Source organism: Macadamia integrifolia, chromosome 11 (assembly GCF_013358625.1).
Source record: "Macadamia integrifolia cultivar HAES 741 chromosome 11, SCU_Mint_v3, whole genome shotgun sequence".
Lineage (NCBI taxonomy): Eukaryota > Viridiplantae > Streptophyta > Magnoliopsida > Proteales > Proteaceae > Macadamia > Macadamia integrifolia.
The window spans coordinates 6,898,831-6,907,002 of record NC_056567.1 but is presented as its reverse complement, the minus strand read 5'-3'; the positions used below and the strand labels follow the sequence as shown (position 1 = coordinate 6,907,002).

The following is an 8,172-nucleotide window of genomic DNA, read 5'->3' as shown; positions in this document are numbered from 1 at the left end:
CCCAGAAGCTCGGTGGGGCCAGTAGGAAGGCAAGCCCCTCCAATAGGGGCCTAGGGACAACCAGTTAATGCGTAAGCTCCATCACAGGTGTGTAGGTACCCTTACCACCGCCACCACTTGTGACAGCAGGAATTACAGAGCCCCTACGACCGCCACTACTAATGGCAGTGGGGGTAGGACCCCTACCACCGCCACCACCATTTATAGGTTTGAACCTTGGGGGAATGGCAACCAATGCCTAGATCTAAGATTTGCAAGTGTAGATGCTAGAGATCAATAATCTTGTCAGGAATTTTATTTGGCAGTTCGGCTCGGCACTACCAATTGCACCTATCCCACCAGTGGCCCTATGTGCACCACCACATGTACTGAGATTATCATATAGAACGACCACCCCAGCATCGAATCCTAGTTTGGGGCAACGAGAAGGCCAAGGAGGCAAACCCAAGACCTCCCATTGAGGCTGAGTGAGAACTCTAGAGTTTGGAGTTATACATCTAGTAGCTTTATGAGAAGGTAGATGGTCTCAAGAAGCCAACGTTTGATCTAAATGTTACACTAGCACACAACGCTCTATTATGATGAATGTTGTCCTCCCCTCGAGTTTTCGTATGTCCACCTTCTTGATGTACGATGGGGCCATTGACCCGCTTGCCCATTAAGGTATTCTAGCTTCATGATGACTATATATAGAAATTCATACGTAACTCTCTCTCGTGCATTCGCCTCCACTTTGAGATGCAGCCATCATGTGGATGTCCAGTTTGTGGCTAAGGTCGATCCAAAACTATAATGAGCTCATGAAGACCTTCCTCATGAGATTCCAAGCTAGCATCCAAAAAAAGTAGACACATACCAATGTGATGAACATAACATAGAAGCTGGGTGAGCCAATTAAGGAATTCTTCATACGATTAACGAAAGCCACGTTGGAAGTAAAGAACATGCTAGACGGAGTAGCATATAGCTCTTATAGCCATTATGCATCCTAAGTTGGTACGTTTTATGACTCTTGACCTATTAGAAGACATGTCAGAGTTGCTTCAAAGGTATAACAACTATGCCAATATGGATGATATAATAGCCGCTAGATGAATCGTCAATAAGTTAGAGCTGATTGAGAAGGATAAGAAGAGGTCCCAACAGCCATGAGATCATGATTGGGAATAGAAGAAGACTAGGTCTAACTGCCCAGCTAAGAAGACAAATAATTCTGACCAGTATAAACTAGACAGATCCCGATCAAGTCTGCTGTTGGAGATATGAGACCAAAGTTTTTCTGTTGGCCAAGGACCATGTTTACCAAGCCTGAAGGATGGAACCTGAACAAGTACTATAAGTTTCATAAGGACCACAGACATGATACTGAAGATTATAAAGCATTGAAGAGAGAAATTGACAAATTGATCAAAGCGAGTTACCTCATGAAATACCTTAAGCATAACTATAGTGAAATCCGCCCTATCAAGGATGAGTTGGGATGAGCCAGAAGCGGATCGAGCCAAGGAGGGAAGAAAGGGACAAGTGCCTTGGCACCAATGACAATCGAACCAAAGCCCGGCCATATTGATGATCCTAGGAGGATCTGGCACGAAGTCAATCAGAAAGGCCAAGGCATCTGCTCGGTTCATCTACATGACCAAACAATAGGTCAAGGTTGCCTGAGCCGACACTATGATCTCGTTCTCAGATGCTGACTTGGAAGGTTTAATTGGTCACATAGTGATACGATCGTTTTCCATTGGTTATTGCTAACCACCTATTCCATAAGGTGCTAGTAGACATTGGGGCCTCAATCGATCTCATACTATATGATGCATACAAAAAGCTTGGATTCAGAGATGACAAGCTTAAGCCAATAGGAGGGCAGTTGTATGGGTTTTTAGGAGTCTCATCGAAAATTGAAGGAACCATAGAGCTACCCATGACCATTGGCGAGAGTCCAAGTTCCTCCACTATCATGGTCACCTTCATTATGTTGAAAATTACATAGACATACAACATGATCCTTGTTCAACTTGGCCTAAATAATATGGGAGTAATCACCTCCACAAAGCACATGAAGGTCAATTCCCAACAGAGAATGGAGTTAGCGAATACAAATCAAGATAGAGAGAGTCACGCGACTGCTACACCAACTTCGTGAAGGCAAACAAAAATCCTTGCTTGGGCATAGTCTGTCTAGTGGAAGTGACTAATTTCTATAATGAGACAAAGATTTAGAGGGCAGAACCAGCAGAGGACTTGGTGACAATCCTTTTGAATATGGAAGAGTTGGGCTGAACTGTCTAGATGGGTGCGTTGCTGAGTTAGGAGTGGAAAAGGAAAATTCTTTCCTCCCTCCAGGAGAAATCGAACGTCTTTGCTTGGACAACCTCTAACATGCCAAGAATTCCAAAAACCTTTGCTGAGCATAGTCTGAATGTCGACCTGAGCAGCAAGCTTGTTCAGCAAAGACGAAGGAACTTTGCACCAGAAAGAGAAGGGATTATCAAATGAAGAAATAGAAAAGCTGCTCACATCAGGATTCATAAGGGAAATTAAATTCCCCACTTGGCTAGAAAATGTGGTGATGGTCCCCAAGGCCAACGAAAAATGAAAGAGTTGCATTGACTATACCAATCTGAACAAGGCGTGCCCAAAGAACTGCTACCCATTACCCCGCATTGATCTTCTCATAGATTCAAAGGCTGACCATGAGATGCTCAACTTTATGGATTTTTATTCCGGGTACAATTATATAAAGATGAGGAAGGAGGATAGGGGAAAGACGGCTTTCCCAACAATGCGTGGCAATTTCTGTTACAAGGCTATGCCCTTTGATAAAAAAAAAATACAGGGGCAACCTACCAACGAATGGTGAACCTCATGTTCAAAGACTAGATCGGCTAAAACACGAAGGTATATGTTGACGATATGTTGGTCAAGAGCAGCAAGACCAGCCACCATGTCATTGACCTAGAGGAAGCTTTGGAAGTACTAAGAAAAAACCAAATGAAGCTAAACCTAACAAAGTGCACCTTTGGAGTAACATCAAGAAAATTCCTCGGGTTTATGGTCTCCAAGTGAGGCATTGACGCAAACCCAGTGAAGATCTAGGCTATCTAAGAGATGAGCCCTTCAAGATACATCAGAGAAGTGCAAAGGTTGACGAGCAGGGTGGCATCGCTCAACCGCTTTGTTTCCGGAGCCAGGGACAAGTGTCTACCATTTTTAAGACCCTGAAGAGTTTACGGAACCCGAAGCAATTTTGTTGGATGGAGGAATGCTAGAGAGAGTTTGATAATGTGAAGGCCTACGTAGAGTCACCACCCCTATTAGTTTGACCCAAGCCAGGTGATAAGCACATTTATGTGTGAAATCTAGGGCAGTAAAACATGCATTTTACATATTTAGAATGGAGCTACCTTGGGTTCTCTTTTTGCAGGTTCTATATTTTTAAGGTCTTAAGGATTATCGAGCGCTATATCTTCAATTTTACACGTAAAGAGGTCCTTTTTCTTTCCATGGTTGCGAAGAGGACGAAATTCTGAGCAAGATGGACGTGTTCAATTAAAAGTACACATTCGGTTGGTCACCCGTACAAATGATTATTCTTTTTCGGGTCAGAAAAAGAATAATGGATCAGAACTGAACCGAGATGCAGAACCAGCCCGTTTGCAATTGTCCCAAAGGTACAAGAAATACTCCAAATGCCAACAAGGATCGATGGACCACATCCTTAAGTGATTAAAGATTTGTTTTTGGTAACAACAACTACCTAGCGTAGTTGGTGAGCTATGGTGTACAAAATTCCCTTTCTCACCAAGAGGTCTCAAGTTCGAATCTTATGGTTGTTTTTTTAGAAGATTTTGTTGAAGATTTCCTGCTTTTCACTCACTTAAAGCACTAAGGGCATGGAGGGGATTTCCACATCAAATTAGAAGCAAGGAAAATCGTGGAAGCAAGAAGAGAAGAAAAAAAAAGGAAAGAAAAAAAAGGGAGAAATAAAGATTGTCCAAATCTTCTCTCTCCTCCACATCATCACCAAAGATTGTCCAAATCACACAAGGCAAGAAGAAAATCGTCCCTAGGAGAGAGAAAAAGAAGAAAAATAAATTAGAAAAAAAAAAAGGAAAGAAAATAAGCAAAAAATTATAGGAAATTTCTCAAAATTTATTTCTCTCTTCTCTCTCCTCCACCTTAGCACTTTTGGTCTCAAAAGATCTCACAATCAATTGTGGGTTTCTCTCTTTTAGGAAAAAAAAAATTGTTACCCTACCTCCCCATTCCCTATAAATACAACTCATGTAAGAGGAGGGGAGACAATTCATTATTCTTCTATTTTTTTTAGTTGCTCTCTCTCTCTCTCTCTGTCACTCTTTAGTTTTAGTTCTTCTCTATTTTTGCTTTAATCACTTTTGTAATAGTTTTTTTTTGTCAATTAATGCAAGCACTCTTTTATTCTAATTCAGCCTTTTTATGTTTATGATTTATGCAATTGAGTTATAATTTTTTAAGTTATAGTTCTAGGCTTAGATCTAGGTAACAAGATCACGAGCCGTGGAGCAATTTTTTTTCAAGTTCAAGCATTAATTCAAGTAAGTAGGCTCCTTCAATAGTCTTCTCTCCCCCCTCTCATTCCCTCTTCTGACTACCCTTTCTTTCTTAATTTAGGATTTTTATTTTCAGTCGTTACATTATTGCTATCCCTTTCCCCCAAGGTTCATGGCTAGTGTATGTGTTGGCTTTGCCCCTCCTAGCCATAGAACCATCAATTTATTGCTTTTATTTTAATTGTCTCCCTTTCCCTAAAGCCAAGTAGAGTAACCCTTGTAAGAGTGACTCTCTGGTCAAGTAGGGAAGCTCATATTATGATGCATCCCTCGGGCTAAGTAGAGAAACCTACTTGTGAGTCTCTCTCTAGCTTTATCCCCTTTCTTTTACTTTATTTTTATTTCAGCATTTTTTTTCCTTTATTTATTTTTTTTTTTTAATTGCGTGGGTTGTTTATTTTCAGTTATTTATTTATTTAATTTTAATTGTGTGGATTGCGTCTTTAAATTCTTAGATGACGAATGGTTAGGACGTTATTTTAGATACATATGTTTAGGACGGTAATTAGAATTAGATCACAACCATTAATCAATTCACTTTCGCATTATTAAAAGAAATAAAAAATAAAGTGGCTTACTCTCCCTGTGTTCGACCCGTAGCTACACTGATCCGTACGCTTGCGGTTACATTTAAAATCTCAAACAAGTTTTTGGCGCCGTTGCCTGGGGAGACAGTTCCATGTTATTTTTCACTTTCTTTTGGTAAATCGGAGTGTTTTGTTTGCTTTGTTTTATATTTTTCCTTTTCTTTTATTGAATTCCTGAGAAGAACAACTTGCAATATTAGTTGTATCGGTGGAGGTCGTCATGCCTCACAGTATGATAAAGACAGGTTTCGCCCTGTAGCAGTACCTCAGGAATTGACCTGAGCAACCCCGGATCCCTGCCGGTAAGCTCCAAAAAAAAAAAAAAATCAAAAAAAAAAGTTTTGCTATCCATTCTTTTGTGCTTGTCTTACTTTAGTTGTGGGTAGTTTTCTGTTGCATGAGTGTTAAGTGGGTACGTAATACTAAGAATCGGTTAGAAAGAAGAGATCCAACAAGTAGTGACCCTATACGTTTGCTCTCTTTAAAACCCTTCAATATGGGAGACCAACAGCAAAACCCTTCACCTAAATCTCTGAAAGATAGGTTCTACCCTGCTAGAACAGCCCAACCTTCCTGCATAGTTCTACCACAAGCCCAGGGCAATAATTTTGAACTCAAATCTCAATACATCACTATGTTGCCCCACTTCCATGGGTTGACCTCTGAGGATGCATACCTATTTCTAAGGGAATTTGAAGAGGTATGTGTTCTAATTAAGATCCAACAGCTTTCTGATGATGCTGTTAAGCTTAGGTTTATCACTTTTGCATTGAAAGACCAAGCTAAGAAGTGGTTGTATGGGTTACCCACAAATTCCATAACCTCATGGGAACAGTTCACAGTTGTCTTCCTTAAGAAGTTTTTCCCAACTCACAAGACCAATAAGCTTAGAAGTGATATCCTTCAGTTTAGGCAAAAGCATAGTGAGTCATTTTCCAAACTTATAGAGAGATTCAAGGATCTACTCCAAGAATGCCCTCACCATGGCCTAGACCTATGGCATTTATGTCAAATAATTTATGAGGGTATTGATTACCCAACTAAACAAATGATAGAGTCTATGTGCCCTGAGGGATTCACATCCTTTACAGATGAAGGAAAGGCATGGGAATTCTTACTTGACTTAGCTGACAAAACCCGTGAGTGGGAATCAACCCAAGAGAGTGAAAGAACCATAGGAGGAAAAAGATATTTTGTGGATGGGATAGTAGCCAAGGAAGCCCATTTGGATAGCCTAATCAAGAGGATTGAGGCTATTGCTCCTAGAGAGCCATCATCAGTCAATTTGGTTAAGATTTGTACTTGGTGCCAATCCCCTGGACATGTCATAGAAGAATGCCCTAACACCTCTGGGGGCACTTCTAATGATAGTGTTAATGCCTTATACCAGAATAATCCATATAGTAACACATACAATCCAGGATGGAGAAATCACCCAAATTTCTCTTGGAATCAGGGCAACCAAGCAGGACCTTCCAATTTCTATAATCAAGATCAACCTGGACCCCAAAGGCCTCCCTTTACACAACAATCTTTTTCCCAAAATACTTTTCCTAGGTCAAATGTAGGACCTCAGGTGAATTTTCCTAGGGCCCCTCTCCTATCATCTTATCAGCAACCCCCTGGGTTTACTAACACTGGAGAGGCAAGTAGAATTAGTGACTTGGAAAAAAATATGGCCCTCCTCATGACAAGCCATCAAAATCTTACGAGAGAACTTACCCAAGTTGTCTCAATTATGCGTGAGAGGGAGAAGGGAACTTTACCCAGTCAACCAGAGCCTAACCCTAGGCATCATCAGCCTGTTAGTTCACAAGGACCAACTAATGCACCACTGAATATAGTACAAGGTCAGACTCAACAAGGGCCCTCTAACCAATGTAATGTTGTTTATGCCCTTAGGAGTGGTAGAGAGTACCTACAGAGCGTTCCTAAATCTTCCCCATCTATTACTCCTGTTAACTCTTCTTCAATTGAGGACACAAGTGTGTCTCTTGTTCCAGGTTCGTCTGATGAACCTAAAGATTTTTCTGAAACTAAAGATGATTTGGGTGAGGAAACAAAAAATGATTCTTCTGAACAGGGGCAAATCCCTAACAGTCCTTATGTTTATCCTATCCCATTTCCTCATCGCTTGGTACACAAAAAGAAGACTGCTTCTATGGATAAAATTTTAGAAGTCTTCAAAAAGGTAGAAGTGAACATCCCTCTTTTAGATGCCATATCCCAGATCCCCGCCTATGCAAAGGTACTGAAAGATTTGTGTACTCACAAACGTATCACTAGTGTACCCAAAAAGGCGTTCTTGGCAGGTAACATTAGTTCCATAATTACTCAGCCCATAGCAGCCAAGTATAAGGATCCAGGGAGCCCTACCATATCTTGTGTCATAGGCAACACCTATATTGAGCATGCCTTACTTGACCTTGGCACAAGTGTGAATCTTTTACCTTACCATGTGTACAAGCAACTAGGATTAGGAGAATTGAAAGCCACTGGAACTACTCTTCAGTTGGCAGATAGGTTTGTTAAGATTCCTAAAGGGGTGGTTGAGGATGTCTTACTAAAGGTGGGGAAATTTATTTTCCCTGTTGATTTCATTGTGTTAGATACTAAGCCCTTCTCAACCAAGGATGAGATCCCAATAATTCTAGGAAGACCATTCTTGGCTACCAGTAATGCATTAATCAATTGCCGGAATGGTTTCCTAAAATTATCTTTTGGTAACCAAACTGTTGAGTTTAACATGTTTAGGATTGGCAAGCAACCACATATGGAAGAAGAGATCAATATGCTTGAGGATTTTTTTGGATTTTTTTGATGATTTAGTTGCCAACTTTGATATTGATTTTGATTCAGAATTCCAAGAGTGTATGGATGAGTTGGATGATGATAGTGAAAATTTCTTTTCTGAAGTCTTGAGTTTCACACACTTGTGGAGCCTTCTTTTCTGAAGTCTTGAGTCTTCACACACTTGTGGAGCCCTTAGG

At 40.6% G+C, this 8,172-nt stretch overlaps 1 non-coding gene across 1 annotated transcript; it reads right to left on the bottom strand.

The window, feature by feature from the left end:
* Nucleotides 1-6,065: 6,065 nt before the first annotated feature.
* LOC122094539 lies at nucleotides 6,066-6,172 on the bottom strand. Its single transcript, XR_006144854.1, has one exon. It is a non-coding gene; the product is annotated as a small nucleolar RNA R71 (small nucleolar RNA).
* Between the last annotated feature and the right edge of the window lie 2,000 nt (nucleotides 6,173-8,172).